Source organism: Passer domesticus, chromosome 6 (genome assembly GCF_036417665.1).
Source record: "Passer domesticus isolate bPasDom1 chromosome 6, bPasDom1.hap1, whole genome shotgun sequence".
Lineage (NCBI taxonomy): Eukaryota > Metazoa > Chordata > Aves > Passeriformes > Passeridae > Passer > Passer domesticus.
Window position 1 is genome coordinate 59,873,276 of NC_087479.1, and position 10,346 is coordinate 59,883,621.

Sequence of the window (10,346 nt, forward strand, 5' to 3'; positions counted from 1 at the left end):
CCTGTGCACAACTAGCAAAGGAGGGGGGAAAAAATAAAAAAGAAAACAAAATGCATCTTGCTCAGAGGAAAATAAAAAAGAAAAGCAAAGAAAAAAGCAGCAGTTAAAACACTTGACAAGAAAAGGCCAAAGTGCGCTCCGTGGCTGGCAGTCATTTTATGGCTATAGTCCTACAGCAGATTTACTTAGATGACGTCAGTGGCTCCAATCCAGCTTTTCTTTGGTAGCATTTACCACTTGCCTCTTGAAGCCTCCACTATGCTACAGAGCAGTAGACCATAATCAAAATTCCCTTTGTGAAATAGAGTTTACCTCAGGGCACAGAGGCATTGCAAGCTGAATTGCAGGCTCTTCACCCTGTGCTGCATGCCCAGAAATAAATAACCTACAATACTGTACTCTCCTTAATACAGAAGCACCATTAAAAGCAGCCTGCTACCTAAAAAAAGGGTTCTTTAATTTCTTTCTAAAATCTCAGAAGCCAGAGTATTAGTTAATTTTCCAAGCAACCAAAAACTATAATAATTCTACTACCCTTTGGAATTCTTCATATTGTTTTTAGAGATTTTGGATGATAAAGTTATTTATGGGTCACTGTTTCACCAGTAAAAAATTATTACTAATGCTAGAGGCTAAAGTGAATCTGTATAGGAAGCTGCATATTTAAAACTGTCTTCCAAATGTGCCCCTTCAACTGCTTATCTACAGCTGCTCAGTAAGCATACAGTAAATATGCCAAGAAGCAGAGCAAGAAATTACTGTGCATAAGTAATAGTCAATTTAATGAGCAAAATGCACATTATTTGGAGCTGTGCATTTCCTATCACAAAGCAGTGGCTGAAACCAATGGAACACCAGTAAAGCCAAGTTGAGGAGACACCAAATAAACTAAAACTTCACAGGCTCTGAAGTTTCATCAAAATAACCCCCAGAAAGATGTGTCCCATGGCACTAAATAAACATAGATTTGTTATGTTTTAAAGGAGCCAGCAATGCAAAGACAGCCATACCCATTATGGGTGGTAACTAGATACATTAGTGAACTGAAAATTGCCTCTCACAGTTAAGCACTTAGAAATAACTCACAGGGAAGATGTACACATGCCTCAGGGAGCTGAAAGGCTCAACAGCCCTCCTTTGCCAGGGCCTTTGCTTACCTTGCCCCTAATCACACCAGGATGAGAGATCACAGCTCTAACCTGCAATGGGCCAGAAGCCAAAAAACGCTGCTGTCACCAAATTTCCTGAGTCACACCCTGGACCTGAACTCTAAATCTGAATCTAAAACGGATTTAAAATTTGGGAGCAGCCCACATTCCAGCTTGAAGGGGACAGACACATTTCAGGCCCCTGCAGAGAAACCAGAAGCCCTCTAGCAGCCTCAGATGCCAAGCCAAGGGCAGGGAGCCTTTCCCATTTCCTGCAGGTGCCTGCATCAGCTGAGGCAGAGCAAGGTGGGAGCACCACCTCTCATTTCACTGCCCACCCAGTTGGCCCCTGGGTGTTTTGTCAGCTCCTGCCTTTTTCCAGGCAGGTCATCTGGGTGGAATTCAGTGAAACAGTAAAGAGTGGCCACTGCTCAAATTGTTCACATTTCTCTGCTTCAAATGGAGAAAAATTTACTTCTCTTTGACGTCTTCTCATTGCTAAAAAAAAAGTGGTGTCAGCAAACAGATTCAGAAGACGATTGTAAATTTCTTTTGAGAGAGAATCTAAGTCCTTTTCTTGGTCATTAAGGACCTGGACATGAAAGGCGTGGCAAGCACAAGTGGCCCTTTCTTTTCAATACCCAGGGCAAGGAAGGGCTGGGAGCAGCAGGAAAGGGACCCCACAGCAACACCACATCCATGAGCAGCAGCAGAGAACACGGGGAAGGAGCACCTGGCAATCTGGATTGCAAAAGGAGAGAAACAAAAAAGTCACAGGGATCCAAGGGCAGGAGAGCTTAACCAAGAGCAAGAATGTATTCCCAAGGAACGAGGAGGGCCCAGGCAGCCAGGGAAGCTGTGGTGCCCTGCAAGGAACAGCAAGACCAAGCCTGTGGGGCAGGAGACAGAGGAATGTGCTGCAAGGTCAGAGAGCAGCACAGGCACATCCAGCCCTAAGGACACCACAGAGGCACTGAATGGAAGACTCTGTTGATGGCTGGAAACTTCTCCTGCAACAGAATAATTACTCCTGAAGAAAGGCAGGGCGAGGGGGAAGATGAAGGAACTTCCAGCGACTCTTCCAGTCTTCTCCAAAGCTTTCAGTTGATCGTGGAAAAAGCAGGGGAAAAAAAAACTTCAAAGATCAGCTGACAGCAGATCTACGGACGTGACTGGTTTTAAAGGTTAAATTTTTTTGAAAGAAGGAAGGCAAAACCAGGGATGTGGAACAGAGTTTTGCCTTTTTATTTTAAGCTGTAAACCATCTTTAGAACAAAAAAAAAAAAGTATGCTCTGATACTGGTGATAGATTAGGTGTGAATAAAATTTCCTTTTCCCCATTAACTATTGTCCCAGATCACCATATTTTTTTAACTGATATACACATAACAGAAGCTTTAATCCCCTAAACCTCTACGAATTTACCTTTTCTTCCAAAGTCTGTTCTGACATTTTCTCCCCTCAAAACCAAAATGTCATTCCTGAATTATAATCTCCCAACAGAAAGACAACCATGTAGAAACAAAAAACAAACCAAACAAGCCATGCCAACTAATTCCAAAAATAAGCACCGCTGTTCACAGCACCATGAGGTGAATGAATGGTGAGAGATTCCACCAAGGGAATAATTGTGATGTCTATAACGTTAAGGAATAATTTGGCACCAAAAGTACCCAGGGCCATACTGGTTGGCGATTCAAACACGAAGCATATCAAAACACTACTGATAAGCTAAATTAACAGATAGCTTATCTGAAGCATATACTGGCCATATGGTGCCACAACTTCTGTTGCCTGTTGCTGGCATAACAATAGGCTACTGCAGTCTTAGACTGGAAGCACTATTTGACAAACTGTCAACAGCATTTTTATTTTTTTTTGCAGAGCTCTAGGGCAATGGCACACTCGCCTATTTGCATTTTTTTTTTAAACAGGTGAACAAAGAGTAAACCAGATGTCGACTTTAGAAATCGAGCTGTCTGGATCAGGAGATTTAACAGAGGCAGGCATACTGCTACAGCTCAAATCTAGACAATGAGCTTTTCTAAAAACACTCTGGCCTAGGGGAGTGGCTATTTAAAACACTTGGCTTCTTTTATTTCAGCACTATGGAAGTGAATTCTACTCTTAAGTGCCAGCTCAAATGAAGTCATTTTGTTTCACTGGGGCTTTCTTTGCATTTCAGAAATGTAGCATGTACTGTAGTAACGGAAAAGACCAAAAAATAGTGGGGAATGTGTGATGTGGAAACCAGCAATTTGATCACATACAAAAAAAAATCTTTGAAAGGACAATTAAAGCGCAAGTTACATGAAATTTACTTCTTCAAAAAAAAAAACAAAAAAAAAACAAACAAGCAAACCAACACAACCAAAACAAAACTAACAACAAAAATAAAACCCAAACCACTTCTGAGTGCTTTAGGAAAACCTGATATTTACAACCTCCTCAAGCTCCACAAAGACAAGCAAAACTGACCAGTAACGACCATTTGCAAGGGGACTTGAATATGTTACAGAAACACATTAATACCAAAAGTATCATGAAAGCTATCTTCCTGCTTTATTTAAAAAATAAATCTTACTATTTGAGGAGAAATAATTTTTTCATAACACAGTGATCTACTCAATCATTTAAAAAACTGGCAAAATAAAAACTACTGTCAATCAATATATAGTAGGTCTGTCTATGATATTCAATTATGAAAATGTGCTTTTAGCTGTGTTCTGTAGGAGTGTGAAAGACATAATGAGAAAAATAGATAACTTTCTGTTCTAATAATCTGTTCTGCTTTCATAGGCAGTTATGGGAACATATTTATTTTCTGACTTATACCCAGCTAAGTATGTAGCATTTTTAGATTATCTTTTCAAATTGTTCTTGAACATTCTCAGTTAAAAAAAAAAAAAACTCCTTTCATGTTAAGTTGAGATTGCACTTGAACTCTTTCCAAAAGCCAGAGCTGTACCGAATTATGATAATTAGAAAGCTGTGCGCATAAAAGGCAGCCCAGTTGATGCATTTAAAAAAGTTCATGCCAGAGAATATAAGTTCAATATGTTCTCACATAATTAACATTTCCCATCATTAGCAGCAGTTTTCAGTTCATGTATCTGTAAAAACAACAGCACTCGTCATTGTTTTAGATTCCCAGTCAATAGCATTTTAATAGTTTTACACATAATCCCAAACTTTCATCCCTTCCCCCTCCCCACACATGGAGATTTCACATTCTACCTCCTGACCTGCTAGAAAATAAACTTAGATTCTGTGCTCGTGTGCTCCTGCAGCCACCCAGACCGGCTCTGACCCAAAAGTTCAGGGAAAGCCTAAAGAGCTGGAAAGCCAAGAAGGCCGTAAAGGTCCGGCAGGATGCAGGGGGAATAATCACGCTGTTCCAGTAAACAACGAGCAGAAGACAAAGAACAAAAAGTTGTAGGTGATACCTTGGACTGGACAGGAGCCAAACTAAAACAGGCTGCCTCTGACAAGCCAGGCACAGGCTGGAGAGACCAGGAAATGGGGTCACAGCCCTGAGCCAACCAGGCAAGCAACCGCGAACCCTTCCCACACTCGCGGATTTCCATCGTGTCCCAGACCTATGTTCAAAATTCACCCCACCAACGAGGGCGTGTAGCCCGTGATGGGTTACTCTTGGAGAACTTCCTGGGTAAAATAACTCCAGTTAGTTGTTGGGAGCCACGTTTTAACTTTCAATCCCTGTATTTTGAAATTAATGTAATTCTGGTGGAATATTAATAACCTGATCCAGTATAAAAGTTGGTGAATGTGCATCAACACAGACAGAAATTTTGGCTTTACCAACAACAAGATAAAACTCACAGTGTCCTCAGTGGGATCACAAAAATAAGAGGTTTGTTGTATTAAATCAGAAAACACTAAGCTGAATTTTATGTGACAGATCTGAGGAGCAGATTTGAAGTTGCTGCCTCAAAGGACTTAAGTCTGCAACTTTTCACTCTCTTCTGTTTTGAAAATGAGCAATCATTAAAACCAAACACAAAATTATTCCAGGAAATATTATTCCATCCTTGTTCCACTTGCAAAAGTCAAAAAGAGTTTTGTCCAAGAACAGAAAGCAAGATATGGTCATAAAGTGGGAATTTACTGCAAAGATTGCTTTCCTAAAAGTGTGTCTTCAGCACAGCTTAGTGTCAGTTGGCTTTACAATTAATAATGCCATTCATCTGTTCATATATCACAGGATGCAATTTAAATTATACAGCACTTGCACAAACTGCCACAAAACCTGTAACAGCCCCTGCTTGCAGCAAGATTATTTACCTCCCGAAAGTCCTAAAATTATGCTGAGATTCAAATAATTCTTTAACAGTAAAGGAGTGCAGTTTAGGAATATGAAACGTCCCTGCTCGCGGCAAGCGCTAACGGCAAAGCGCAACACGGCAACGCAACAGAAATTAAACCTCAGGTCCCAGAAAAAAGGATTATTTCTCTCATGAAAAGGTAGGTCCCTCTGATGAGCCGGGGACTTCAAAATCATTTTTAAAGGGCCAATTTGCACCCTCATTACAGCCAATGTAATCCAGCAACGGGCCGTATGAAGTTGATGGAATTAACCTGAATTTAGACCAGATTTCTAAGAAGTCAGCCCTCACCTCATATTTGCACATGCCATGAATAAGAGCCCAAATGGAATGAATGATCAGCTGTTAACAGAAATTTGCCTTCAAGTCTTAGGCAGATTACAAGTTAAGCAGAACATAAGCCCCGAGGAGAAATTTTTAAAAGTGTGTCAAATCAATATTCTTTTAAATCAAAGATGTCCTTCTTTAGACATCAAATATCACACTAACCATGGACATAAAGCACATGCTGTAAATATCTTAGTGTTTGATCCAGCAAATGTTTATTCCTATGAGTCATCCTGGTCACTTTAACCTGAGGATTGGCAAGGATTGGATCCAGCCAATAGTTTCTTCCTAAATAAATGGAATCACTACAGAAAGACAGCTTTTAAACCACCTTCAGAGGGGTACAGGGTTAATATTAATGATGTGAAGAAATACCAGCTAGAATGAGTGATGTGCATATACATATATATATTTTTATATATATATGTGTGACATGTATCCAGTAAGAAACCAAGTGCTCATAACAGGTTTGAAGTTAACTTTCTTCCAAACACACACATCCAGAACTGTACAGTAAATCTGCATGTTTTGGGAACAGTCTTAGGCACCTTCTAATACAATGAGATTACTTCTGGTGAAATTCTTCCAGCAGTGTAACCATCCTTCTTTACAGCCTGAAAACTGACAGCTGTATCATAATGCACAACTGCATGTTTTTACCTTTGACTTTTCTTAAATGAAAGATGCCAGTATTTCTCTATAGCTCCCAAAGTTTTTATTCCTTTATTGCCTGTACTGTACCTTGAAAGTTTGCTTACAATATTTTCACAAAGGCAGCTTAAACAGAAAGAAGGAAGACATGGTTTTTTTCCTCAGCATGTGACTCAACTGAACTTAACTTTTTCAGGCACAGACAAACAAAGCCCAGAAACCACTTTAACGATATCCAAAACCACTACAGCGTCCAGCAGCAGCAACAACAACAAAACCCCCCCGGTTCCAAGTGACACCAAACACACTACACACATGCTCACACATCCCAACACGCTATCACTGCTCAGCTGGACACTCACGGCCGGGGCTACTTCGTAATTAAGTTTCTGCTGTTCTTTTCTAGCTGTTTAATTAAAACTCCTTTAAGCACACTCTGTCTTTACCAAGACTCCTGTCAAATCAACATTTTTCCTTGGCTTCAGTGCTCCTGTACACCTCACTCAGCACCGACTAGGAAACTGTGGAGAATATAAAACCACAATCTGAACCTCAAGAGCTGTTGTTCTACTCCCTTGGCTGAAAAGGCCAATAATATTTACTTCACCAAAGCGGCGTAAGCAGGATGGATGCTCAAAATACATTGAATGTGTTTAGCAATAAAGTACTTTCCAAAGGTATTTCTAGATTGCTAAGAAGAAAAATTGAAAGAAATAATTTGCATCCAAAATTTCTGCTTGGTCAGCTGATAAAAACCTGGAGCAAACAAAATGCAGAATTATCCCTACTGGTATAGGAAGCGCTTTATGACCTAATTAAACACCAGCGCAGTGTGAAAAGATGTGTTTTCACACAAAGGTGAAAAAATAAATGCACCTCCAAATGTTTACCCTTCGTGAAAATAATTTCAAAAAGTGGATTTTAAAAACTTGCAACTTCAGAACGTGATCTAAATAGAAAATCTTAAGTTTTGTGTTTCAAGAACATCCAGTGTATTAATTCCTGTATTTCTATTCCCAAATAAAGTGCGTGTGTGTATGTGTGTATATAAAAATACATATGTTCACATACAAACAAACATGCAAGCTTCCCTCCCACCCCACAAGTAATTTAATATCCAGGTCTGTGTCATTTTTAACAGCACCATCTTACCATCAGTACAATCTAATATTCTGTAATGGTATTCCCCAACTATTTATAGAGACAGAATACATCATACATTACAGACACACATTTCCAATCTAGGGTTGTAAGAAGAACCCCACATAATTTTAAATTAAGTCCTAATGTAATTACAATCATTTTTGTTTTCATATTCAATTGCAGGTAGCACGTAGTTATTTACATGAATTTTCCTGTTAGAGGCATTCCCACAGAGATTTCCATATTAGATGTGCTGCAGAATAACTGAGCATGCAGCCAGGCAGAGCAGCATGCTATCCATACAGCTCCCAGCTTCGCCCTCACCCAGCTCTGTAAAACCGCTAACCTGCAAGACTGCGCTTCCAAACTTTATCAGCACAAAGAGAAAGCAAATATGCTCCTGCTAACGCAGGAATACAGCTGCACATGTACTTCTTCTCCCTGAGGCTCTGCCATTTCGGCTTCTATGTCTTGTATACGCTATTTTAAGTCAGAAAACACCGGTACAATCTGATGTTTCTTGCCCTTTCTTGCCTAGAGAGGAGCAGTTAAAAAATACCGGGAGCCATTTACATTCAGAGAGCGCAGGGCAGAGCTGCTCCCTAACTTTCCAGCACTTCTGGAGGTCACTTTTCATTTCTTTGTATCAAAGGCAGGCACTTGTTTCTAATAAGTTAACAACTCTCCTGAGAAACGTGGGTGGCTGGTATTTCATTGTTTCATAAATATTTTTATACTGGTAACACCGTTCAACTTAAAACAGATTTCAAGAGGAGAAAAATCACGACTAGCACCGTGCTCGACAGAGGCAGGAGCGCAAACTTTTTTTCCTTGGTGAAAACAGAGATATTTCCCCCCCCCCCCTCCTCTCGCTTTATTTCGCCTCGCTGTTTTTGTTTGGTTGTGCGGAGGGGGCCGCTTTGTTTTAATTTGGGTACAAAAGGCGCACTGTATAAGTTTTCCCTCCCCCTTGGAAGTGTACTTCCTTTGAAAGCGCTCCTCTGCGAACAAAGGCTGCCACCGGCCCTCCGCACCAGCGCCGGGGACAGCTGTGCGATGGAGCTCCTCAAAACCTCGCCGAGAAACCAAAAAAAAAACTTTAAAAAAAAATTTTAAAATTAAAAAAAAAAAAACCAACCAAAAAACCTTGCGGTTCCTACCGAAAGGAAGTTTTCCAGGGACAATCTCCTCGGTGTTGCTGTAACTGCGACTTTGTCTTTTTTGGATACAATGTTTCTGCTGACTCCCGAAAATTTTCCACTTGAATGTGCAATTAACCAGCAGCGGCGGCGGCAGCAGCTCTGGAGAAGGAGAAGCAGCAGCGAAAAAGGACATTCCTTCTTTCATCTTTTAGAGGAAAACAAGCGAGGGGAGGGAGGCAGGACGGGGGGCAGCGCGGCGAGCGGAGCTCCGCGCCAGGCCGGGCGGCCCGGGGATGGCTGCGAGCGGGGCTGCTCCCGGCTCGCGTGCTTCCCGCGGGGGGGGAAAACCAACAAAAAATGTGAAAAATGCCAAGGATCGGTGCGCGCGTGTGCGAGGGGGAGAGCCTGTGTGTGTGAGCGAGTGAGAGAGGGAGTGAGTGAGCGGCGTGCGAGCGCGGCCGGTGCCGGGCGGTGACTCAGGCCGGGCAGTGCGAGCGGCGCGGAGCGGGGCGGGCGGCAGCGCCTGTTGCAGCTCCGGCCGCGGCCCCGCAGCGCCACAACTCCGCGCCGAGCAACTTCTCCCCCCGCCGCGGCCCCCGGCCCGCCTGCCCCGGCACCTGCGGGGGCGCCGGGCCCCCCCCGGGCCGCCCCCGGCCGGGACGGGCCCCCCGCCCCGCCGCACAAAGCGCCGGCGGCGTGCGCGCCCGCGGCCCCGCTTACCTCCGCGCCGCGGCCCCTGCGCGCTCCGCCAGCGCGCCGCGCTCCGACGGCAAAACTTCGCCCGCCGCCCCCGGGCCGACCCGGCTATTTATGGCCCCCGCGCCTATTTTTAATCCGCCGCTCGGCTATTTATACCGCGGCCGTAGGTTGCCGCGGGCCGGCGGACGGAGCCCTCGGAGGATGAGTTGCTGCCCGGCCGGCGGCGGGGCGGGCCGGGCTCCCGGCCGGGCTGCGCGGCGCCAGCGATGCGAGGAATGCGCGGAATGAGGGGAGGAATGAAATGAACGCGGGAGCGGGGCGGCCGCGGGGCGGAGCGCGGCCCGCCGCCCCCTGCGGCCGCGGGCGGGCGGGCGGGGCCGCGGGCGGGGCCTCCGCGCCGCGCTGACCTCATAGGGGAGCCCGCGGAGGGGCCCGGCCGGGGCTGCGCGGCCGCTCCGCGCGCGGGGGCTCCGCCGGGCCGTGCCTCTGCTGCCCCGCGGGGCGGCGGGGCGGAGCCGCGGGGGATGCGCGGGATGGGGCTCTGCCCCGCGGAACGGACGCGGAGGCTCCCCGGGGAGGCTCGGTGCGCACACGCTCGCATCCGACCCCTGGGTGCGCGGCAAAGCCCCGTGCAAACCCCGAGGAACGCGGGTCTGTGTCCCAAAGGCCCGACAGAGCCCGGCAGCATGGGATGAGGAGACATCGCACCCCAAATTGACACGGACACAGCGTGTCAATTCACCCGCAGTCCAGATCCTGACCTTTCTCACAAAACTGTCCCCAGCTCCAGATTTCACAATGCCAGTTCTGCACCGCTCCAAATGCGTGAGCCTGAGTGCCACTGGACTATCTGTACCCTTCTTGTCTTGTGCAACCCATCCCCCAGAAAC

The 10,346-nt window shown here is 45.0% G+C and overlaps 1 protein-coding gene across 10 annotated transcripts in view; it reads right to left on the reverse strand.

Annotated features, from left to right (window-relative positions):
- TEAD1 (TEA domain transcription factor 1) overlaps nt 1-9,790 on the reverse strand; it is a 153,747-nt gene extending 143,957 nt beyond the window's left edge. For 3 of the 10 annotated variants that reach the window (XM_064426157.1, XM_064426156.1, XM_064426159.1), the window contains exons 1-2: nt 9,478-9,789; nt 8,776-8,916 (exon numbers count right to left, since the gene is read on the reverse strand). The gene's annotated coding sequence lies outside the window, so the exon portion shown is untranslated. Of the gene's footprint in view, nt 1-8,753; nt 8,917-9,477 lie in introns of those variants that run through there. The other 7 variants (XM_064426155.1, XM_064426154.1, XM_064426161.1 and 4 more) reach the window with 4 other exon arrangements.
- Nucleotides 9,791-10,346: the final 556 nt, after the last annotated feature.